The sequence below is a fragment of the Urocitellus parryii genome, chromosome 3 (assembly GCF_045843805.1).
Source record: "Urocitellus parryii isolate mUroPar1 chromosome 3, mUroPar1.hap1, whole genome shotgun sequence".
In the NCBI taxonomy this organism is placed as follows: domain Eukaryota; kingdom Metazoa; phylum Chordata; class Mammalia; order Rodentia; family Sciuridae; genus Urocitellus; species Urocitellus parryii.
The window spans coordinates 83,565,584-83,591,677 of record NC_135533.1 but is presented as its reverse complement, the minus strand read 5'-3'; positions in this window follow the sequence as shown (position 1 = coordinate 83,591,677).

The following is a 26,094-nucleotide window of genomic DNA, read 5'->3' as shown; positions in this document are numbered from 1 at the left end:
TTCTCTTCTGAACCTTCTTGCATTGTCTTACATGTAAGCTTTTGGGGGGACACCATATGTAAACCGTAACAAGGTCTGGGCATACTAAGATCCAGGGAGGGAAGAAGGAAGGCCTTGAGGAAGGAAAGGGATGGCAAAGTTCACCAAGCACTGGGGGGTAACTCAGGCTGAGGGCTCTGAAATCAGGTGGTTCTGGTTGGATCCTGGCTTTGCTGCATACGAACTGTATGAATTTGGGCAGGTTACTTTGCTTCTCTTTAAACTGAACATAGTATAGTATCTGCATTTATGACATAAATAAGTAGAATTTCTGGCAGAGTGAACATTAAATAAATGTAGCTCTTCTTCCACAATACTTAGTTCAATTAATATTTACTGAGCATCTAGTATGTTCCAGACATTATGCTGCAAACCCATTGCCAGTGGTCTCTTCTTTTGCTGTTATCTAGCCCTAAGGATTGAGGAACTGTTTCTCTTTAGGCTGTGACCTTACAGTAGACACAGGGGAGAAACTGCTTTTTATGCATCTCAGATGGTACTTGTGAGTTAAATGCTAAGTTATTGTTCCTGAGAACATTTATTTTCCCAATAAATGTGCCTTGTGTGTGCCTGCTCTAACAAAGAACAATTTGGAAAACCCAATTTTCAGCATTCAAGAGTTGATAACAGGGCTGGGAATATATCTCAGTTGGTAGAGGGCTTGCCTTGTAGGCACAAGTTCAATCCCCAGCACCACCACCACCACCACCACCACCACCACACACACACACACACACACACACACTCACAAAAAAAAAAAGAGTTTATATCATAGGAAACTAGACCGGCTCTATTTCTGAAAAAGTTCTGAGGAAATATACTGGATATAATGAAAGAGATTCTGTTTTGGAGTCAGGATGACCAAAGCCTAAAGCTGCCTCTACCTCTTTGCCTTAAGACTCAGATTTCTCCACTGTAAAATGGGAGTAATAGCTGGCCCTTTTTTTTTTTGTAAATTAAATAAGATATTTTAAAGTTCCAGACCAGTAATTGCTATTGGAATGCAATGTCATTTTCTAGTCCCCTTCTTTCCTACTTACTTTCTGTGTTCCTGTAACTCAAAACTGATGTTTTTTTCTCCATTACTAGCAAAAATTCATTTATAAGTGGGGCACGTGGTTAATATCAATGATAAAAATTTTGTTCAAGAGAAAGACTTGAGGTATCATTTGTTTATTTGTTTGTACCAGGGATGGAACCCAAGGGCACTTTACCACTGAGCTACAACCCAAACCTGTTTTTTTTTTTTTTGAGACAGGGTTTCACTCAGTTGCTGAGTCTGGCTTCTGGCTTGGAACTTGAGGTCCTCCTGTCTCAGCCTCCCAAGTTGCTGGAATTATAAGTATGCACCACTGTACCCAGTTCAAGGTATCATTTTTGAAATTCTTATCTCAGGTACTGTTCACCTCCTGGCCTGAGATGCAGTCTTCTCACTAAAAATACAGGGTGATTGTTCTTGACAGCTATCACATAGGCTGGTTTATAAGGATTAAGTGAGAGGATATGTATAAAGGACTTAACCACTGGCACGAATTATAAAAAAAAATAATAGTTGTTATTCGTATACAGATAATTTGAGGCTCAGGGCATCAGATTTGTGGGCTGGTTTTTCATTGCTGGATGGTTTGGGGAAAGAGCCACACTCTAAGCTATTTTCAACTTGAAACTGAGAACAGAGAGCATGGGCTGTAACCTCATTTGCTCTTGACTAATGGTAGTTGTGCTCTCTCTTGAGACAAATGTGAATTAAATATCACTTTGGACATTCAACAAACACCACTCTGGGTATGATCAAACAAAAAACTCATAAGGTGAGTTTTCCTCTAGGACATGAGTGGGTAGAAAGTCAAAGGAGAGGAGACTCCTTTAGAAAAATTGACATTTTTATTTGGCTCAACAGAGCACGAGGCTTGACAATCATTCCAAGACTACACAAACTTTAATATACAGATTTATCCAACAAATATTTATCAACACCCACTGTGTTCAGGCCAAAATTTCTGGTTTGCTAGTCCATTGAGCCTAGACATCAATCTTATTGTATATCTTGTATACTCATCCCTAGGTTGTTTTGAAAGTGTGGCTAAAATTCACTCAACTTCCAAACAAGTCAATATATTAATAAGGAAGGGGTGCATTCCTTTTTTTAAAATAAAGTGTGAAATTTAATCAGTGAGTCTCAGTAGAGTGCAGTTGACATTATTGCCAACATTACCCAGTAGGAAATCCAAAAGATCTCTGGCCACATTTGTTCTAATTATAGAGAGCAGTGTCAAGAGGACCACAGGCTTTGCTAGAGTCAGTTGTCCCAGCTTCATTTCTTCTTCAGGAAAGAACAGAATCTTGTTTGAATACTAATTGTGTATGTGGGGGTATGTTTTAAAAATTCATGTTTTTTTTTAAATCACATCATTTGATTTATGTTCAGCTTCACTTTGTTCATCTGGTGCTTGAGTTTCCTCTTATTCAACCTCTGAAATGGAAGATTAAAGTCTTTAGTGGTATTTTCCTATGAGCTTCTCTTCTACCTCTATACTTGTCCCAAGTCAGAGACATCACAAGAAAACCACAGACTATTATTGCTTAAAAATATAGGTGCACAAATCCCTTAGCAAAATATTAGCACATTGAATCTGATAATATAAAAAGATGAATACATCAGGACCAGGTGGGGTTCATTCCAGGAATGCTGGCTGGTTGAAGAAGTGAAGTTCATTCATCAATGAATGGGTGTGGATCACCATATTTACAGGTTAGAGCAAAGGCCCTATGAGCATAATTTTGTGTGTGTGTGTGTGTGTGTGTGTGTGTGTGTGTGTGTTGTGTGTTTTACTGGGGATTGAACCCAGGGCCTTGTATATACAAGACAAACACTCTACCAACTGAGCTATATCCCCAGCTCCCTATGAGCATCTTGATAGATGCAGGAAAAACTGAAAAATTCAGTCTTCATTCAGGATAAAAACTCTAAGCAGATTAAGATGAGAAGGGAATTTTTTCAACCTGACAAAAGGCATCTATGAAAAATCTATAACTGACATTATACTTAATGGTGAGAGAATGTTCCCCAAAGATGGGGAACAATTCAAGAATCTCCTCTCTCATTCCCATTCAGTGAAATTGAGATGCAAAAGAAAGAAAGCCATATATCTTGGAAAAGAGGAAAGAAAGCTGTCTCTATTTGAAGACAACATAATTTTCTGTGTAGAATTTCCAAAAAAAAAATCTATAATAGCACTTCTAGAAGAAGAATAAATTTAGCAAAGTTGCAGGATATAAGAGCAACATAAAAAGTCAATTATATTATTTCCATTTACCAGCAATGAGCAATTGTAGAAAATGAAATTGTAAGTTTTCTCTTCCATGGTTTCTTGCCATGGAAGAGAAAACTTACAAATAAGTCAGGTACTGATGCTTAGAATGAACTCTTCAGTGCTGGATTGGAGTCAATGAATATCATTATGAAGTCATGTTTATTTTAACATTTGTACAGCTAAACAGAAATAGCAGTAAATATACACAGGGTAGTGTACTCACACACACACACACACACACACACACACACACACACACACACCCCTGCTTCTGCCCACTAATAGGGCCAAGAAGCAGTGAGCAGTGACATACCTAGATCCAGAGTGTTTTCTAAACACTACTCTCCAATAAAAACAGGTGTTCTTGGGAAAATGACTAATTCTACCATGAGGACTGTCAAACTAGAAGATGGGTTTGGAGCATCTCATGGTGCAAAAATGTTAAAAAGGTGTTGAGAAGGAAAAATAAAGGTAGGATTGGGACATATTAAAAGGCCACAGAAAGTTTACATAGATCAATGCTGGAAAATTTGAGAAGCAAAATAAGTAAGAATAAACTAGATTATAACCCAAAGAATAAAATAAGAATCTATGATTGCATACTACAAATACCGATTGAATAAATGAATACGTGTGTGTGTGTGGGGGGGTGGGTTGGTGAGAGGGAACAACTCTTCCTTATAGAAGAATTCCAATTAATAAATACAGAAAGAATAGGGAAATAGAAAAATTACTGTTAGAACCTCATGGTAATGAATGCTGCCAAAAGTAGTGGATAAAACTTCAAAGAGAAATTGGAGAGCTACCTCCCCTTGAAGTATCTTCCCCAAAGTGTCTATTTATTACTCCAGTGATTTTAACATGTGTCTACCAATTCTTGTGCTATTCCTCTTCCAAGAATTGAAGTTTAATTCATCTCCTCTTGAGCGTAGGCTGGATTTAGTGACTCGTGTCTAATGAAAAAGGGGAAATTAGCAACTTTTCCTTGAAGAAACAGACATTACCTTAATCAAGTGATCAAGGTTCACTTCACCAGTAATAAGACATGTTGGTATTAGAACCCTGAAATGTTGCAAAGGACACCTGTCTCTCAGGGGGTCCTTCCTAAAATCTATACTTCAGTGTGATACAGAGAAAACATCAGACATATCCACATAAATGGACATTCTGAAAAATTTTAGACCAGAAGTTTTCAAACATGTTTAGATTATGAAACACAAGGAAAGACGGCAGAGAATATCACTGACCAGAGGAGACTAAGTGGAGATGAAAACTAAATGCAACGTGGCATCTGGAGGAGATTGGAGAAATCTCAATAAAATCTGTACTTTAATTAATGGTATTGTACTGATGCTAATTTTGTAGTTTGATAATTCTTTTTTTTTCTCCACATTTTTATTGGTGCATTGTAGTTGAACATAATGATGGAATTTGTTATTACATATAGTACATGCACATAATATAGCAATATAATTTGGCAGGTTTTGATAATTCATCTATGGTTAGGCAGGATATTAACATTAGGTATAGTTGGGTGAAGAGTAGTTGAGAAGTGGAAGGTCTTTGTAATATTTTCCAAAGTCCAAAATTATTTCAAAGTAGGAAGTTTAAAAACAAAACAAAAGCAATAAGGGAGAGGAGAAGAGGCTGATGACAGTGAACTAAATTCTTATACATAATGGCAAGGAAGTCAGTAGTTATTGTCTAAAATGAAGAAAATGAAAACAATATTTTCAGCATAACATTTAGTCATATGTGGGTAATTACTTGAAGAAACAGCTAAGAGAGTTAAGAGTGGTTGCTTCTGGGGAACAGGACTGGGATGGAGGAAAGTGACCTTGAACTGCTGCTTTTCACTGTGAGCTGTCTGCACCAGCCCCTTTTCAAGGAATACTTCATTCTGAAATAATTTTAGACTTGTTGAAAAAGTGTTATAAAGATGACTGCAAATGTTAGCATCTCACATAGCCATAGGAAGATGATCTACAAACTAGGAAGCTAACACAGAGAAAGCATGGCTAACCAATGTATAGATCAACAGTTCACTATTAGTTAATCTGCAAATTTCTTTTTTTTTGTCTCCTAATATTGAAGGTCCAATCTATGATCTCACATTGCATGTGGTGACCGTTCCTTACTCTTGTCCGATCTGTGATAGCTCCTTAGTCTTTGTCCTGACTTTTGTGAAGAGTACTAGCTGGCTATTTTGTAAAATATTTCTGAATTTATCTTTTTTGGGGGTTTTGTCTGATGTTTTATGCCTCTTTATTTGAATTGAGACATAAAAAGTGTACGTATTTATGGGGCAATGGTGTGACATCTTGATACATGTATATGTTGTTCTTGACTTAAATAAACAGAATCCATAATTCACTTTCAATTTTTTTTCTCTCCATGAACATTACCTGATTGATCCTTTCTGATGTTCAATATACTTTGTTAGAAACTTATTTTTATATATTAAGACTTTTCTAAGTTTCTTAATGTGGACTTTGTTTCTTTCTGGCTAAATTGTTGGTGGAGGTGAAGAACAATCCTCATTTCTAGCTCTTTCCTCAGCATTCAAGCTGACAGCAAAGAACAGGTCTGATTTCCTCCTGTCTTGAGAGGAAACCAACCACAGAGGCAGAGCCTGGCTTTGACCTGCATAGAGGTGCCTCAGGAGGTTGTGGAAAGGAGGGCAATCCCCCACCAAGGGTTCTGGCAAGCCCCCAAGCTGCCCCTTCTCCCCTGTGAGTGAGCACTTAGGGGCCAAGCTCTTCAGGTCTCTGCCTGTCAAACACTTGCCTTTGCCCAGTCTTAGCCTCTCACTCCCTTTGAACAAAGGGAGTGGACATCATTGGCGTCTCCAAATGTGCCCTCTGCCTTTTTGAAGCTTCTAGAGGCTCTCTGAGCTAGCATAAATCAAAGGCAAGGGAGCTTATTCATTTAGCTCATCAGAGAAATCCCACTGTCATCATGTCACACACAGGAGTTTATTCTTTTAATAGCTTTATTCTTTTCCTGTTAAAAAAAGGAATTGTTCCAGGGCTCTCATTCCATACTCTATATTAGCCATTTCATTTTTCATAGAGGGGAAAAATATCTTTCCACACATGATTAATACTGCAGTTGAATACCAGAAGAGCTGACCATGTGCTGGCTTTGGGCCATCCATCAGCAATTTAACATCTGTAACCTAGCCACAGTGAGTCACATGAATACCATGAACAAATCGCGGCTGGGCCATGGCCTGAGCAGTTTCTGGACCTTGTGTGAGCTGAGCACGAGTTCTCCCCAGGGATTTGACAATGAACATGATATAAAGCAGGAAAAGGTACATATGAAAGGAGACCCACAGGTTTTTATCTTTAAGACATTCCTATCAGATTCTTGACAATGAGAGTTCAAAGCCCTGTCCTGTCCTTAAAGGAGATCAGGAAAGGAAGAGTGGGGTTTGGTCTTTAGAGAAGAGGGGACACACAGAAGCAGAACAGGGGCATAAACACTTTTGACTTCGATTCTCCCATGGGTCTAAGTTGTGAGTGCACAGAATTCCCTCCATGTCACCCAGGGGAAACTTGTCCATCAGATGCTCCAACAACACAAGTTGTCTCGGAGACTGGTGGACTGGGTTTGGGTCTCAGTTATCTTTAGATGAGCCACATAACCTCCCTGACCTCCACTTCTCTGGGATAACAGTACCCACCTGGCACGGTTGTCGTGAGGCTCCTTGGAGCAGTGCTAGCAGAGGTGCTGCTGCCTGTCACATAGTGGTTGCTCCTGGACATGTGTTTCTGTTCTTCCCTTGCTCTTTCCTGTCCAAAGAGAACAGGGTGTCTCAGCCAGGATTAACTGATCAAGACAACTTTTCTGGAAGTTTAGTTGAAGGGCAGATCCTTTTAAGGGAACACGAATAGCTTTATAAATTGCCTTCAAAAGTAGCACCAAATCCTTCAGTCAGTTTTAAAGGAACTGTTTACTGCTGCATATGGCAGTCATTATTTGGAATAATAAACCCTCTGAGAATCTGAACATTCATGGGCCAACAGATGGGTCAACCTGCTTCGCAATTTAACAAAGTAATTTATTTCAATCACCGGGACAGGGCATGTGAAGATTACTAATTCAGTTCACAAGCAAAAGCGGCAAACACCACTTCGTTGCTGCCTTGTGCAGGCATTATGGAAATGCACACCTGTTCAATTGGATTTTGGGACAGTCTTCATTTCGATTAGCATTTCCTTTTCTTCAAAGGTATGGATTAAATTGCCGTTGATTCCTCTGCTGAAACTCATGTGCTAATTGGTGTCAGGATGAGATAAAGATCTCAGTGAAAATTTATGCCCTATCGTAGGTAAAATTAGGGTCATCAAAGTCGGCTTTGAGAACTTAAACAGGTGTATCAAAAGTATATTCTTATAATAATTGGGCAATGTGTTGTTCTTTCTTCTTGGAGCAATCTGCCCAGGGTTTAATGGGGGAGAGAAAAAAGTCAGGATCATTTTTCCCTCATCTTCAAATCTGTTTAAATCTCCCACATCTTGGCTTCGTCTCTCTCTGTGCACGTTCACTCAGGTGCCCAGTGGGGTGGAGAGTTGAAAAGATGGTCAGAGAGCTTCTCTAAATTTCTTATGTGCTGAAAAGTGGAATCAGAGGTGTTCAAAATAAAGGGTTAGTGTGCCCCTTGATAGTTGCCTTCTTCTCATTCCATGCTCCATCCTGGAGTTGGACAGATCTTCCATAAGGATGTCAGGAAGCTTCACGCAAAAGATGGCGCCTGGTTTGCATTTGAGACCTGCCATATGTTAGGTATGATTACAAATGCTGCAAGATTGATTTGTTGCCTTTTATGAAATGAAAAATACTCTTTTTTCTTCTATGAAGTCTACTTTGATGTCTATAGTTATTACTTCCATAGAGATGAGTTTCTTCTTTGTCTCAGTCCCCTCAAAACTAATTATTTTTGAGTCGCCTTCTCTCTATTAGAGGTCAGACCAGCTACTGGAGTTGCAATGAAACAGAACATCATTTTATCCTTCAGGTAGGCAGGAAGATGGGTAGGGAAGTGGCAATTATAATTCAGTGGAGAGATTGCTATAATTAGAGGTAAATTCAGGCTATGAAGGGGCTGCTTGGAGATGTTCTGATTTTTAAAAGTTTCCATGTATATTAGAACAGTGAATAAATATTCTAATGAGGTTTAAAGTGTGTGGTAAATTTCCAAAGTTCATATTTATCAAATTGTCGATGCCAATATGAATTCAAGGGCTGTATATATAAACTTAGTGGCTGAGTCCTTTCATGCTACTGTAACAAAATACTAGAGACTGGGTAATTTATAAAGAATGGAAATTATCTGGATTTGGAGGCTGGAAAGTCTGAGATCAATGCACTAGCAGATATGGTGTCTGGTGAAGACCTGGTCTCTGTTTCACCCAGGGGCTGTGTTGTGTTATTATAGTCTCTGGAGGGGACAAAAGCTGTATCCTCACATGGTAATGAGCAGAAAGGTAGAAGGGCCTATACTTGTCCCCTCTAGCCTTTTTTTTAAAGCACTAATCCAGTGAGAGGATAGTCCTCAAGACTTAATTACTTGCCCAAAGACACCACTACTAATACCACTCAGTAGGATTAAATTTTAGCACATGAATTCAGAGGGACATTCAGACCTTAGTACTTATTCGGAGAAGACATCAAAAGTCTCAGTGTGAGTAACTTCATAATTACAAGGCCTAGGTCAGTGGTCCTCCTCACCACCCCTCATGCCCCTGCCTGACAGCTCCCTGCCCGGCCCTGCCCCATACTTAGGGTCTCAGCCCTGTTTATTTCTTCCTTAATCACCAAGCCAATGCTTCATGCCCAGGTTCCATTTCCTTTGAATGGTGACAACAGGGTATTGTTATTGACCTTGAATTCCTCCCTCCTGTTTCCCTAAAATCTGACCAGTTGTTGAGAGCTGTGGGCTTTCCTTTTGCCTTGGGCCTGGAACTCCTGTATCATTTTCTTTACTTAAGGCCCTGCCATTCACCTGGATGGTTATCATGCCTTCTAAGAGGTCTCTCCCCTCTCTGCCTCTCACCAACAAATTCCATCCCCTACCCACTGGGCAGATGGATTGTCTAGGTATCAAGACCTCTGCCAGCTCCCATGGCCAACAAAATTAAATGGAAACTGGCCAAACCAAGAGTCAAAACCCTTGCTAGAATGGCCACAACTTCCCTTTTCATCCCTGGTTCCTATCCCTCCCTTCACACCTCGAGATAGAACAAGAATGCTAACCATTCCCCAAACACAGCTTGGTTTTCCACCTCCGGGCATCTACACAGGCTGCCCCTCTGCCTGCCATCCCACAGATTCTGGGAGGTGAAACATCACCCTTGCTTTAGATTCCATTCAAATGTGTCAGGAAATCTTTCCTCCCTCCTCACCCACTTTGAACCAGATGTGAGAGTCTCTCTTGTAAGCACTGGTAGCTCTTTTGATTCTTTTGCTGTCTTATGGAACTTATCCTTTTCTAACTTGTATTTAGTACAATTCCCTTCCACAAACATTTATTCAGCACCTACTAGGAGCCAGAGACTGTGGCATGGGCTGGTGATAAACAAAAGATCTAGGGACCCTTTCCTCATGGAATTCACAGCCTAATATAGAAAGGTGACAAGTAAACAGTCAATTGCCATCAGGTGATAGAGTAGGACACTATCCGGTTGTAACACAGGGAAGAGCCACTCTCATAAGCTGGGATAGAAGAGGGAGGTGTGGCATGGGAGCAGGTGACACGCATGACCCTCAGTCATTTGTATTTCAAGTTATTCTTTCTAGGTCGACCCATTCTTGAGTGCAGTTGACTTATACCACTGCATTCCTCGAAGTCCGAGTCCTGTCTGTACAGCAGCACTTAAACAACTGTGCAAAAAAGGTTTTTATAAATAGCACCTGGGCCTTAAATTTGCATGAAGTTCCCTGTGTAGAAATAAAGGTCTTGGGAAAACAATAAAATAGAATAAAATGCAAAAAGGATTTTTGACTCCAAAACTTGCACTCTTTTTCTAGAAATTGAATGAGTTACTTCACAGTCTCCATAATTATTGCCACTTCATGACTTTCATAAATAAAACTACAGGCTTAGAAACTGCAATCAGAAAAGAGCGTTTAAGTCAAATGGCTTTGCTAGACCCATTACTCACCTCAGAAATACCCTAATACCTTTACATCAAGTCCCCCAGAGGGGCTGGATAAGTCAATACTGAGCTCTGTACATGTTGGAATTTGGGGGAAAAATCTTGTAAAGTGCTGCCTAGAATCTAAAGACTGGTTAATTGTTTGCCAGACCCCTTTCTTTTTCCTCTGGGGACCACTAGCTTATAGTTCTTGCCTCTCTTGCAGTTTATTTGGTCACAAGAATGAGTTCTAGCCAATAAGATGTGAGCATCCCAGTGGACACCCCTCCTAGTCTCCACATTAGTTCCCCTTGCTGCCAGGCTTAGGTTAAAGATGGCAGAGATAAAGTTGGTGGCAATCAGCATTGTCCTATCTCCATGTGGATGCTGCAGGCGCACTTGGCACACTCAGGTTGTTTGGTTAGGTGAGCAATAAAAAATATTCCACTATACTAAGTCATGGAGCTTGGGGGTTTATTTGTTATAGCATCTGGTATAACTCTGACTAATACAATCCACTTTACACTCTGCTCAGAACAGTGAGGACAAAGAGGCAAAACATCCCTACTGGGGTTCTCTGTGAAATCAGACCCACCTTGTAGTGGGTTGATTGCTCTGTTTCAGAGTGCCCTTGGTGGGCCTTTGGAAACTGTTGCTTTTTTGGAGCAAATTTAGGTTGGGCCAATAGTACGTTTGAAGTCGTTCTGTGTTGAAGTTAAAAAATCAGTAGTTTGAATGTGGATGCAAATTCTTCATAGCTTTAGCAACTGAGAAAAAATTTCCAGATGTTTCACAAAGCACTAAAATACTGTACATTGTTTTCTTTTTCAATGGGAAATTATTCACAGGGCAATAAAAAGTTGTTTTTTCAGTAAACAGATTATGTTTCAGTCTGCGGTGTGAACACTTAAATGGAACGATGCAATATGCCACTTCTTAAAAGAGGGTTTTAAACATGTCAGTACAAACCTTTCAATCCTCTGTCCCATAAATTCAACTTTTTAAAATGAAATCAACCTGAGCCCTGCAAAGGCTCATACTACTATATCAAAACCAGCGAATTTGCCTGTTTATTGCCACTTATGGAATGTGGCAAAGAAACATTCTTTTCACATGGGACAATTTCTTCAACTTTACACCAAGTGAAATTTAATTGCTTTTCACTTCCTGGAATCATTAGGCATTAGTTCTAATGGAGGCGGAGCCAAAAGAGAAGTTGAAAAATAAGTCTGTGTTTAATACATTTCACCTTGGAATTTTTATTCTTTTTCCTTCTATTACTGGCCATGTGGCAAGTTTCAATCTGAGAGGCCACTTTAGAAAAATTTAGAGTTCACATCAGCACAGGTGAAATGACACTCAAAATAATTCCTCATGCCTCAACCAATACTGTCATCAAACAATTGGAATGTCTTAATTCTTCCAAGTTCAGTTTTAGTAAGTAGACACAGTACCAGGTAAGCAAAAAGAAGCCTGGGTAAAACCGTCTCCAAGCTGTGGTTGAACACAATATAGGAAGATTGGAATTATACAAAATCAGTACAGTGCGGTGACTTTATTCATGTCACAACAGTGGAATATATTTCAAAGGGATTTATGGATCCTTTTATATTTAATTATAAATCAAGTATTACAGCTCCTTACAGGGCATTTGAATGAAGACTAGAGCAATTACTTGACAGAGGGGTTGGGAAAGGCTAAAATTAAAGACAGTTGTTAAAATTGCTGCCAGGAATTAAAGACACAATCTCTGTGCATAAAACGTAAGATGAAAAGTAGGTAGGAGCCAACAGGAGCTCAGTCTTCCATATCATATCCTTTTATAAAGCAGCGTATACTCATGTGACACTGGAAATGTCCTTTTTCACTTGCTGGGGTCCTTATGATAATCTGCAAAGTCTCATTGTAATCACAAGGCTGGACACTTGTTAAGAGTTGGCTGGGGGGTGGGAGGAGCTGGGGCAATAGTTCAGTGGTAGTACACTTGCCTTGCATGTGGGAGGAGGCACTGGGTTTGATTCTCAGACTATATATATATATACATATATATATATATATATGTATATATATATATATATATATGTATATATATATATATATATATATATATATTTTAAAGAGTTGGCTGGGATCTGAAGTCTCTCACTTAGAATCACTCTTTGGGGGATTCCAAGGATGAATATAGAGTTGGAAAATATGCAAAGGAGGAACACAGCATGACTTTTTTTTGTGGGGTGATACTGATATGAAAAAAGCAGGATGATAAAATGAAAGCAAGAATTTCTTTATAGATGGGAACTTCCATATGTACACACCATGGTTTCATAGTTCAATTAAAGTGGGTTCTGAGCATTCTATAAATCTTAGTAGTGTTTCAAAATGGTGGCAACCATTGCTTATTAGTGGATAACTATATACTATGTATTTGTAACAGTATGGATGCTTGTGCTTGTAAAATGAAGCCTCTTCCTTTTCTCTTCCCTATATGCAGTAAACTATAAACTGTGAAGATTCTTTCTTCTCTGAAACATTTCTTGATGTTGACCTCACTGAATTTCACCCAAATGCAAAGCTTAGTCAGGATGGGCTTTGCCTTGTTAAAAGCTCTCTAGAACAGTAAAAGAAGTTTTTGAAGGCCTATATGTGGAGGTTCTTGTTTAGACTTTGGAAAGGTTATACTAGCAAAACAGACCTAGGCTTTGCATTTAGGGACATAGGAATACTGGGGATACAGACATTGAAGAATGGACCCTCTCAGTCTCTAGTTTTCTGTTATGTGCTCTGTGATAGAGGAGGCCTACAGTCTGTGTACTCAATGGGTGAGGTGTCCTCAAAGAAGAGATTCTTTTTCTAAGACATGGGGTTGAGCGGGAATGAGCTAGGAGAAACAGGCCTGAAGAACATTTAGAGCACAGCCTTAGTCCTGAGTGGCTGGAGATGAGCAGTGTGGTGGGAAAGGAGGCTGGAGTAGGTGATGGAGGTGGGGAGGGGCTGATCATGCTGAAGCAGGTGATGCTGGTTGTGGGAAGCTAATACTCATTGTAGGAAGTGAAGTTTGGAATAAGCTTTGGCTAAATAAGTGCTTGCAAAGGTTTTAGCCTGTTCATGCTTGCTGGGGTCAGGATGAGGAGTGGTGGAGGTAGTCCTAGAACATTTTTTTCCCACCTGGGCCTGATCTCTTGAAGAGGATGCAAGCAGAGACCATGGTCCATGGTGGGAATTCATATAATGTCCTAAAGCAATGGGAAGCTACTAGAAAGTTTTAATCAGAGGATTGACTTGTATTTAACAAGTACCGTCAGCTCCTAATGTTGAGGACTTGGATGAGGTTTGGCAAAGAGCTTTACAATGTCTGAGTTTATTTGTAGCAAGTCATGGCAATTCTTAGAAAGTGTTCAAAGGAAAAAAGGGCTGGTTAAAGAATGGAAGGCATTTGATCTAAATTCTTATTTAACTGAACAGCGTATAACTATGCTAAAAGAGAATCTAATTCGGTATTGGTCTGTGCCTTATGGCTATTTTGAATCAATTAATCTAAAAAATTTTAATTTGTTCTAATTGGACATACATGACAGTAGAATGCATTTTGACACATCATACATAAATGGAATATAACTTCTTATTCTTCTGGTTGTGAATCAATTAATTTTTATAAAAATTATAGTAATCTCATTCCTAAGAAAAAAAAACAAAAAAACTGTGCTCTCAGAGGAAACTCATGGTGGGAGGATCAGGAGCCATTGCTGACATCCCAGTCTTTGATATGGAGGTATAGTAGGCAGACATGAATTTTCCCAGATTAAAAACAAATGTGTAATGGAAGTTGAAATATAAAGAATTTCTCCATTTATCTTCTTGACTAAAGGGGGGAAAAAGCATCGTACACATTGTAGATCATTTGAGTTTTAGGCTGATGATTTGAAACGTTTTTATAATAATTCAGTGGCTCTTTTTGAATATCCAGATGTTAATAATGGCTCCCTGCTATGTGATTAGGAATGAATCTGCCAAGGAAAAATGAGGCCTTTTCTCTTGGGGAAAGTTGAGTTACTTCTGTTATTTTCCCAGGCTTCCTGGGGAAGTCTATCAACATATGAATAAATGATGGGAACTAGAGTTTGGCTGGTCACCACGGAATTATCCGCCTTGTTTTCTCAGTTTGACCTTTATTATTTACACACTCAGCTTGAAATACGACAAATGTAGTAACTTCCCAGCTATTTTATTCCTTGAAATACAGCAGTCCATACAACTTTTGAGTGGAAAGGCTGTGCTGTTTTCATAAAAGTTTCTGCTATCCCTTGTGGTGAAGGCCATGACTCTGGCCCACATTAAGAAATAATATGAACAGCAAATGGGGATTCCCTCTGTTTCATTAATTTTTTTTCCTTGGGAGAAAATATCATCCTATTAAAAAAAGAGGAAGAAACATTTAAAAACCACATATCTTTCTTAGAGATGCCAAATAATTGCTTGAGATAATTTTTATTATTTTATGCCTGGTATGCCACCTGCTTTAATTTTCTTTGTAGAATTGAAGGTATGATGCTAGGGTATCTAGAATCCTTTTTGGAATAATTACGTTTTAGCATTAAAATATTCTATTTGATTTTTTAAAAAAATCTTCATATTCTTCACTTATGCTTAGGGACTGAAGCATTTCTGATATGTTCCTTAAACATAAAGATGTATCTGCAATGACCTCTTCTTACATTTGGCTCTTAGTCAATGAACATTTATTGACTGCATCGATGAACTGAATAGTCACACCTTTTGTGGAGCTCCATTGTTACTTGAAAAAATAGTAGGCAAATAATGAATATTCAAACTTGGTAGATTTAGCAGATCTTTTTACAAGAATAAACAGAATGATCTTACTGTGTCTGGGAATTTAATGATAATATTTATGGTTAATAAGAATATTTGAGTTTTCAATGCAATCTAGAATTTTTTTCCATTCTTTTTTAAAAATTTAATTGATTTATTTTTTTAAAATACATGACAGTGGAATGCATACAATTCTTATTACACATATAGAGCACAATTTTTCATATCTTTGTATATAAAGTATGTTCATGCCAATTCATGTCTTTATACATGTACTTTGAGGGTTTTTTGGCATTACAATTCTTATTACACGTATATACCACAATTTTCATATCTCTGTTTGTATATAAAGTATGTTGACACCAATTCATGTCTTCATACATGTACTTTGGATAATGATATCCATCACATATCACTATCCTTGCTTATCTCCTGCCTCCTCCCTTTCTCACCCCTCTCCCCTACCTAGAATCTATTGCTCCCATGTTCTCCCTCCCTACCCCACTATGAGTTAGCCTCCTTATATCAGAGAAAACATTCGGCATTTGTTTTTTTGGGAATTTCACTTAATATTATCTTCTCCAGTGCCATCCATTTACCTGCAAATACCATGATTTTATTCTCTTTTATTGCTGAGTAAAATTCCATTGTGTATATATGCCACATTTTTTTATCCATTCATCCACTGAAGGGCATCTAGGTTGGCTCCACACCTATAAACACTGATGTGGCTGTGTCCCTGTAGTATGCTGTTTTTAAGTCCTTTGGGTATAGTCCAAGGAGAGGGATAGCTGGGTCAAATTGTGGTTCTACTCCCATATTTCCAAGGAATCTCCATACTGCTTTCCAATTTGGCTATACAATTTGCATTCCCACCAGCAATGTATGAGTATACCTTTTTCCCCACATCCTCGCCAACATTTATTATTATCTGTCTTCATAATAGCTGCCATTCTAACTGGAGTGAGATGATATCGTAGTTTTGATTTGCATTTCTCCGATTGCTAAGAGATGATGAGCATTTTTTCATATATTTATTGATTGATAGTATATCCTCTTCTGAGAAGTGTCTGTTCAGGTCCTTGGCCCATTTGTTTATTGGGTTATTTGTTTTTTCGGTGTTTAGCTTTTTGAGTTCTTTATACACCCTAGAGATTAGTGCTGTATCTGATGTGTGAGGGGTCAAAATTAGCTCCTAGGATGTAGGCTCTCTGTTCACCTCACAGATTGTTTCTTTTGCTGAGAAGAAACTTGTTAGTTTGTCAATCTAGAATTTTTGACAACTTCTGTTCACCACCATGAACTTGATAGCTTCAGAATGCTTTAAGACTTTTCTGATGGAATCAGAGGTGATGTTAGCATATGCAATTCTGTGATATTGTCAAATAGAATGTACAACATTTGGAAGAGTATATAACATATAACAGTTATAATTTGGAAGATTATATAACACATGTAACATAGTAAACCAAAATTTCCCCAATGACTGGTGCTTGATGTTACAAAATCATGCATGGGCCAAAGATTTATTCAAAGTATAAAGAGGATGATGGCTTTTAATGTGACAGTGTATATTAATTTATATAGTTTTAGATCCCATATTAAAAGTAACCTTGGGGAGGCTATCACTTTTGAAACTATATTTTGAAATACATCTTGATAATTATTTTTAAAAATCTGGTCTTTTCCAGACAATGACTTTTATTTCTTACTTGATGCAAACCGGCTTTAATGTTTTTCTCTTGATGAATAGTTTTAGTTAACTCTTTAGACATGGAATCACTGAAGACAATTTTTGAATTTGATTGGAAATAGTCTGAGTTAAAAATAAAAAACAGGAATGACATATCAATCTCTATTACATTGGTGATTAACATGCTTAATAAATGCTTAATAATAGATGCTGCCGAATTAAGGGATCTTTGGTGATGTAAACATTTCAGACATGCTATGATTTCTGGGTACTATGACTTATTGATCCAGGCTGTTGCTAGCCTGAAACTTGAGTGTGTGGGCTCTAAATTAGGGAGGACCACACAGGATTTTAAATTCAGTGGGAGGAGTGTCTGAGAAATGTGTTTCCTTTTGGTCTCAGAGGAGTGTGGCCTTTTGGTCTTCTGCACACTTGGGGTTGACTTACCTGCAAAACCACATTGACTACATTAGTAAGAATGTGTAACTGTTTTTCTACTAGAGCAATAGGCAGGCTGAAACTCTTCCTGCCTTCAGGTGCATAGTCCTGTCTCTGCCTCCCCCCCGCCCCCTGCCCCCTTGAAGAGTTTGGGGAGGAGGCGTGTGGATGATAGATGCTTCCAGGAGACCTGATCCAGGGCTTAGAAGCTTTTGAAAATGACTTGGCCTGATCTTTTATGTAATACCATTTAATTCTGAAAATCACAGATTGTCTGAATTTAAAGTGAATCGAACAACTAATTGTTGAGAGCCACTAATGATTCGATATACTCCTCTCAAAGTTAAGGAACCAGAATTAGAGAGGCTGAGTGATCTGTTCTAGTCAACAGTGAACAGGTGGCTGAGCTGGAGCCCAAACCCAGGCTTCTGTTGGTGGAGAACATTTGTGGGTCTTTTTTTGAATGCAGTCCTGCAGGATAGAGAACATGGGATGAACCCCACCCCAACCCACGCTGTGTGTGTGTGTGTGTGTGTGTTTGTCTCTCTCTCTCTCACGTGCACACACATGTACACACACTGTACTTTAAATCTCCAGCTCTGACCTCAGCAACTGTGTGATTTTGCTTGCATTCTCCAAGGGAGCTCTGGCTGCCGAGAGTAACTGGCTACATGAAGATGGCGATACCTGTGCCTGGGGCTGCTCAGATTCCACGAGACAATGCTTGTGGAAACCCTTTATGAGGTACAGAGCAGTGGTGGTAACAGAAGCTTTTAAACCAAGCCTCTGAAGTGCTTGTTCACACAGTTTTGGGTACAGGTACAAGAAAGCTCAAGAGGTCATGGTCTGTTTTCCTTTGCATAATTCATAACGCTGTAAGATGATATTGTCAGAACCAAATAGGCCTCTCCCTCTCTCTCCTCATCCCTGGCAGCCTCTTAAGCCAAATTCTCAATTTCAGACCTCGATGGAAGTCCCCTTGGACCTTCAGTTTGTTATTTCAAGACTAGGATAAAGGGAGTTTAAGGTACAGACATGTTTAAGAAAAATATACTTATTGCTTTGAGCCTTTTCTTTCATTCTGTGTTATTTGGCAAGTGTGTTATGCTTGCTGGAGTGGTGGCCTGGGGCTTAGGAGACTGACTGGGTTTTGATCCTTGCTCTGCTCTGTGTCCCTTTGGATCTGATACTTCACCATGGTATAAAATAGGGCCAGCTAGAGGACCGTTAAATGTCCTGTTTTAGTCCGTTCAGGCTGCCATAACAAAATACCATAGACTGAATGATTAAACAACAGAAGTTTATTCTCTCACAGTTCTGGAGGCCAGGAAGGCTGAGATCAGAATGCCGGCGTGGTTGGGCTCTGGTGAGGCCAGCCATCTTCTCAGGTACACTCACATGACAGGAAGAGAGACGGTTCTGGTGTCTTTTCTTATAAGGACACTGATTCTCCTTTAGAGGGTCCCTCTCTCAAACCCCTTCTAAATCTAATAATCTCCCATTGATTCCTTTCCCAGATACCATCACCACTGACGGGGGGTTATGAATTTGGTGGGAACACAATTTAGTCCAGGGAATTTTCCTTCTAGTTCAAATGCTGCAAATCTGTATCTGTGAGGTGTGGTGCTAAGTACTGTGAGATATCAGAACATTTGTGGTGCAGAAAATCCAAAATTACACCTCACTCCCCAGGAACACAACCTGGTTGGCATGTAACCGTACAGAAAGTGATGTAAGAATAATTGAGAAGGGAGTAAGGGTGATGAGGGCCTACAGCTTCCAGCTGCAAGCATCAGGAGGGTCTTCTCAGAAGAGATGGTACTGAGCAGGATTTTGGAAGATGGCAAGGTGTCAGTAAATGATGATGGGCATGCGGTGGGCGCCAGGTGACAAGAACAAAGATGGAAAAATGCTTTTTTTTTTTTTTTAAGAACAAATGAGTCACTCTACTTGCCTTGAGTTTAGCTGGAGATAGTCCTGGAAATATTGGTTAGATCCAGACACTTCCAACAATCAAGCTAAGAATTTTGGACTGTGTGTGATGCCTGGGGAGCCTTTTTGCTGAGTTAATATACAAAGTAAACTTTGGGGCAATTAACCTCACGACAGAGGGGAGAATTGCCTGGGACAGAGAGAACATGAGGCCAATGTGAAGACTAGCAATGTGGTCTTGAGTGGCTTCTGAATTTCTCTTAAATATCTGGTATACCCTCTCAGACTACCTACCCCCCACCCCCAAAATAAAAAGACAGCCTGGGATTTATTCACCACTGGGAACTCACCACCACCCTTCTAGTTTTGGCTTCTGCTTTGGGTAATGGGATTTATTTCCTCTTGTCAAACATTACATTCTCTTCGGTAATAGACAGAGGCTCTGGGTACATCCTGAGAGGCCTCTGTAGCCAAGACATGATGTCGTTTCTAGGAGAAGCTGACACCAGGCTGGTTTCACTGGAGCTGCAAGCCTCTTCTCTGGGAAGGGCAGGTCTGGACTTGGTGGGCCAGGAGCCCATGATAGCAGAACAGGCTGCCATCCTAAAGGTTGAGAGACTGTCACTCCGGTTTTCAATACCCTTGATTCCTGCATGGTCAAAACAGTCTCCTTGCTGCTGTCACCCAGAATCCCTCAGGCTTCTCCTGTCTGAAGGAGGCCACCTGTCATGAATTGTCAGATCTGGCTACCTCATTGCTTCAGGCTTGCTATGGCTTGAAGGTGTTCCCAAGGTTTAGGTATTGGACACCCAATCCCCAGTGCAACAGTATTGGGAGAGGGTCTTTCAGAGGTGATTAGGTCATGAGGACTCTGTGCTTTGAATGGATTAAAGCTGTTATTGTGGAAGTGGGCTCCTGATAAAAGGATGCATCTTGCCCCAATCCCCTTTCACCTCCTCTCTGTCTCACGTGTGTTTGTGTGCCCTTGCCCTTCCACCTTCCTCCAAGGGATGAACAGCAGGAAAGCTGTTGCCAGTTGCCCCTCCCTCAATCTTGTCCATTCTTCGTAGATGACTCCATCTCTGGTGTTCTGTTAGAGCAGGATAAGGACTCTGTGGACAGCACAGCCTCTCCCCTTTCTGTCCAAGTCCACTGATTTTATTTAGGGGCATTTTTCACAAGGACTTACACATAGTTCTCATAGATTCTTTTCTCAGGTTTCTTTGTGTTCATTTCCCACATAGCCACTTGGAAATGCTAATTCCTGGGGACATTTTGCCCTCTGCCCTCAGACTGTCCTGGACACTGATTGTTGGAGAGGTGCCAAAGGCCCCAGGCCCCCTTTGTTGATCACTGTGTTTGAGCCACTCCACAGCCCACCATCTCCCCTTGGGCCTTCTTTGGTGCCTCTGCACTGGGTGGAAAGGCACGAACCTTCCTTTTTCTAGGCTGTACAAACACCCGAGTCCATCGGTACAGAAGTTTTTCAGATATAGCCAGACTCTGGATCCCAGTTAAAGTTGAACCTGAGTCCTCCTGCTGCCACACCAGTCCTCACAGGGCTTCCATGGAGACTTCATTTTCACAAACACCAGGATGGACTGGGTCCTCCTGAGATCCCAGCAGAGCTTCTGTTCTGAGAGGACTGGCTCCGAGAGCAAGGCTGGTACTGCAGAGTCCAGGGACATTCAGGAGAGGGTAAGAGACAGTGCTGCTAGGTGCTTGCCACAGGTTGGAACTTCTCAGGCAGGAGAAAGAAGTTAGAGAGCACCAGAGAGGCAAACTGAGTGGAAGTGCCGTCAGCTGTAGGCCTGGTCAGTGTCCTGGCATTGAGTGTAACATGGTATTTGAAGATTGCATCCACAGAAAACATTTCCCTGCTTTCCATCAGAATGCAGAGATTCTTAATTCTGATTCTGAGAATGAATTCTGGAAGTTTGAAGCAGAAAGCATCTTATGGTAAGAAGGAGGCCTCTCCTTTTCACAAGTCAACACAGTCCCCAGGGGACTGACCAGCAGAGCTGGCATCCCCTGGGCTCTGCCTTTCAGGAGAGGCTTATGGTTTGGACTCTGGGGATTAGGAGGCCACTCTGAAGTGTTCTTCAACCAATGGTCTTTATGCATCTTTACTGAATGCTGTGGTGGGAAAACAAAGAGGAATAGATCCTTCTCCACAGAGCTCAAATTCAAGATGGAGAGACCAATGTCAATACAGGTTAAATATCCCTCACTCAAAAATCTGAAGTCTGATATCAAACCTTTTTTAAAATTTTAATTAGGTATATATGACAGTAGAATGCATTTTGATTCATTGCACACAATTGCAGCACAACTTTACATGATGGGGTGTTGCACCATATGTGCAGTTCTAGGGTAATGATGTCCAACTCATTCCACCATCTTTCCTACCCCCAGTCCCCCTTCCCTTTGTCCCATCAAAGTTCCTCTATTTTCCTATGCCCCCCCCCAATTATGGATCAGCATCCACTTATCAGAGAAAACATTCGGCCTTTGGTTTTGGGGGATTGGCTACTTCACTTAGCATGAATTTTTTCAGCTCCATCCATTTACCTGCAAATGCCTTTTATTCTCTTTTAATGCTGAGTAACATTCCATTGTGTTCAAAACCTTTTTTAAGCATGGACAGAACACTCAACAAGATTTAGATTTTGGATTTTCATATTAGAAATGCTCAATTGGTAAAGTCTATGCAAATATTCCCAAATCTAAAGAACTCCAAAATCTGAAAACATTTTAGAAAAGGGATAATAAACCTGTAATTGCAATTTTAAGAAAAATGCTTTAACTGAGGTGACCTATAATGGAGATGTGTTCCCAGCAGCTGTGTCAGGAGGCAGACAGTGGGAACAGGCAGAAGATCCTTGTGGGTGGATGGGTGGGATGTGAGGTTGTGGAGATGGGAGAAGATCTGGCTGAGGAGAAGAAGAGGGCCCTCTGATACCTGGGAGCACAGAGACAGTGAGGGGTGCTGATAGATGCAGAGATCCCGGGAAAAGAGCCTAGTTCTCAAGATGCAACAGACACGATGGAAAAAGGCACAGGCATCCCAACACATGGAAATGGAGGTGGTTCCAAAGACCCCTGGAGAGAGCCACTCCAAATCCTCTCTGTGGCAATCTAGTTTTAGCATACATGTTCCAGAATACACTCCTTCTGTATGAATGGGCTTCAAATGTGGCAGAGTCTAATAGAAATGATTAATCTGAGAGTGTGCTTTCCTTTGGTTTGGAAGTGTGTCCTTTTAAAGGTCTTTCAAGTTTTAAATAATTGAATAATAATATATGTACATGGTATAAAAGATACAATATTTTAAACTATATAATGAACACCATCTCCTTCCTACCCTGGTCATCCAGCCACCCTCCTACCCTCTCCAGAGGATACCATTATTTTCAATTTCTTGTATTCTCTTTCAGAGATGTTCCCTGGACAGCACAAATCACTTTCTCTATTTTCATACATACACATCACCTGTGTAATGGGAACAGACTATACAGTCTGCTAAAGTTTGGATCGGGAATGTGCCCTGAAGACCCATGTGTTAAAGGCTTTGTCTCCAGTATGGGGCTATTGGGAGGTGGTGGAACCTGTGAGAGGCAGGGCCTGGGGAGAGGTCTTTAGGGAACTGGGGGCCATGCCCTGGGAGGGGACTGTAGGTCCCTTGTCTTCTCTCTTCCCTCTCTTTCACTTCCTGGCCATGAGGTGAGCATTTTTGCTTTGCAATGTGCTCCCACCATGACATTCCACCTTGTCACAAGCCCAAAAGCAACAGGACCAACCAATCATGGACTGAAAGCTCCCAAACTGTGAGCCCAAATAAACCTTTTCTCTTTGTAAATGGATTGTCTCAGGTCTGTTTTGCTTAGAAATACATCTGACTCTGATTCCATATGACTTCATATTGCATTTCCTGGTCATTATAGCTTCATCATACTTATTTATGGGTATAGCTATTAATAGTACATTTTGATGGACAGTTAGGTTGCTTTTAGTCTCTTGCTATTGCGACAATGGTGACATAAACATACCTTACACGAGGAAGGGACTCGTTTCACATATGAGGGAAATACTTCTAAAAGGCAATAGATGTCTAGAAATGGAGTTATAATGTCAATTTACATATCCATTTAAACTGTAGTTAAATGGTGTCACATGGTTTTCTGGGAAGACCACACTTATCTCAGCTCCCACCAGGACTGTAAGAGGGAGTCTGTGCCCCCAACTCTTACCAAGACTTTCTATTGTTAAACTTCCTCGGCTTTGCCAAACTGGTGAAAAATGTTTTCTCCTTGAAGAAATAATCTGTGTTTCCTATTATTCTAAAAGATGTTGGGAATTTTTAAAGAGTATCTTTAAAAAGTCATGTCTTACCTCAATCCCTTTTGAAGGAAACAGGAGACATAAGGGAACAATAATTCAGAAAACAGAGTTCTCAATCAGCTGGAAGATAATTGCAATAAGTTCCTTGAGGACAAGTGTGTGTCTTTTTCCCCCTTTCATCTTGGTTGGCACACAAAACTCACTCTAAGTGTATGTCAGGTTGAGTTTGCATCACTTTGGTGTAAGAGGGGGAACCTATTTCATACCTGCCCTTCAAACTTTGATGTTTCTCTCTCAAGAGTTTGAAAGTGTTTTCTTGGGGGAAAAAAAAAGACTCAGTTCAAAGAGTTCAAGTTTCATCTCTTGTTATAGTATTGCTTCCTGAAGGTCCCATTCATCTGTTATTTCCATGACTTTGTTGTTGTCTTCCCTAAATTGTTGGGTATCTTCGGGGAGGGTGGGTCACATGGCAATGATCTCAGAGTAGGGTTAGAAAACAGATTGGCCTCGACCCCAGAACTGAAAGAAGCTTCTCTACAGCCTGTGTTTGCTGCTGAGTTTTTCATATTGCAGCAGCCGGTATTAAATGTCAGTGAGTTACAGCACGTTGGTGCACTAACCTTAATTCTGGGACATTTACCAAAGGAGTTCTGATCACTGGGTCCCATGGGAAACATTAGTATCATCATCTATATTACAGCCAGTATTGAAAATTTTATTAGAACGCAGCATGATATATCAAAATCTCTAAAAAAATGAATCATTTTTGCAATTTGACTTTGCAACCATTAAAGCTTTCCATAAACATAGATCTATGCAGCCAATAAAGAGCATACAAAATGATGTTTTCTGTATGCTCAAATATTTCAAATTTTAGGATAAAAGAGTTAGTGGCAATAAATTGGATATCTATGTCCCTTGCCCTGCCCCCTAAGGAATAATAAAAAAAATCTGTTTTTAACCACCAACTTTCATGCTATGTTAAAATAAAAAAAAAGATTATGGATTAGATCTCATTCCCTCTTCTTCCCTCCCTTCCTCTTTTTCTTCTTCCCTTTTATCATGTATTGAGCGGTGATCACATCCCAATTACTGGGATGGAGTTGAAAGAATCTACAATTGCGTTTGAATATGACTGTCTGCTTCCTCAGTCTTTGTAAAGGCATTTTTTCCCCACTGAAAACCTTGTTGATAGCAAACACTAAGCTGATGTCGCACCTAGGACTACACCTAGGTGAAGCACCACTTCCTGTACAAGATTTTCCCGTACAGAGGTGCCAGGGTGCTTGGAGTTCTACCAGTAGGGTTTTAAATCCATTTGGTTTAAAGTATTATCCCACAAATATAGTACTTGGAATAAATAACATAAGCTGATGTGCATTGGTATGCTGTCTGGGATTTAAATAGTAAACTCCCATCATTTGGCAGGAACCCGCCTCGGAGGAAACAGAACCACCTGGTGGATAACATTTGATGGGAAATGAGGGTGGGCCAGAACACGGGATGTGGCTGGAGATTTGAGAGGATGCACAAGACAAGGACCATATGATCCAAGCAGGAGGACACAACAGCTTCATTATCTCTGCATATGAGAAAACTTGGTCATTGGGGTGTCACCTACACCCTTCTCTGGGTATGTCTCTTTTGGGTGGTGACTAACATTTGTTGAATGAGTTTCCTGTTGTTCCCAGGACCAGGACTGAGCTTTCTAGTTGACTGGTTCCCCATTTCTAATCCAAACTCTCTCCCAGGCCTCTTGCCCTCTGATGACCCCCATCTAGCCTTAAGGGTTACTTGCTATTTTCCCCCAAGTCAGCCTGTTTTCTTTGTTCACAGTGCACCTTTGTTGAAGATGAGCTTCCTGGCAGCTACCAACTTCGTTTCTTCAAGTCTCAGTTTGGAAATTGCTACTTCCTTAAAGCATTTCAGGACCTTGCCATCTTCACATCCTATCCAAGTAGAGTTGACAGCCCTCTTCTTTCAGTACCCACTGAATTCACACTTTTAGCACAGCTTTTGCAATTTTTATCACGCTTATTGGTTTACCTTTCTCCCCCTCCACTAGATCCTAGGCACTGTGAGGCTCAGGGACTTGTAAATACATCTCAGCACTCTTTGCTTCTTTTCCAGCACTTGATAGGTAGCATATGCTTCATACTCTTAGCTGAATAGATAACAAGTGACTGGATGTCTTAAAATGGGGACCTGGAGATGTAGAGAAGAATTCATAGATGATGAGTGGTGGAGGCTGTTTTGCTTCTGGAGAACTCCATTCAATTAGATATAACCTAATATCTAATCTAATCTGAGCATTTAATACCTGTGTCACTGTGACTTAATCTCCACTCCCAAAGTGCCAGCAGCTTCG